A 434-nucleotide genomic window follows, 5' to 3' on the forward strand; every position below is an offset into this window, starting at 1 on the left:
TTAAAATCATTTCTCTTTTTCCCATCGTGATCATACATCCCTTTCATCCATCCGGTCCAAAATCACATGTTCTTGACCATCCTTTTTATTTGAAAGTTCGTTCACGATTTCTATCCCTTTTAAAGGTACGGTTTTTAGTAAAAGTACATATTCCGATTTAAGACATTCTTTGATAATCTTACCACTTTAAAGTAAGTTATTCAAAGTATCATTTAAGAGTTTTAAGAGGAATTTATATACTCATAAACCTTAACATCCTTTTTTAACAAAAGTTTATATTTTTCCAACTTGTTCCAAGCCATGGTTTAAGGCTAAAAACAAATAGAAATACATACATTCTCATTTTTACAAAACACTTCCTAAAGGTTCCTTTGATTTTATCATCATCCCCTTTGGCTAAAACAACAAAAAGTATGTAATACAACATTATAACA

This window comes from Lupinus angustifolius, unplaced genomic scaffold (genome assembly GCF_001865875.1).
Source record: "Lupinus angustifolius cultivar Tanjil unplaced genomic scaffold, LupAngTanjil_v1.0 Scaffold_432, whole genome shotgun sequence".
Taxonomy (NCBI): Eukaryota; Viridiplantae; Streptophyta; class Magnoliopsida; order Fabales; family Fabaceae; genus Lupinus; species Lupinus angustifolius.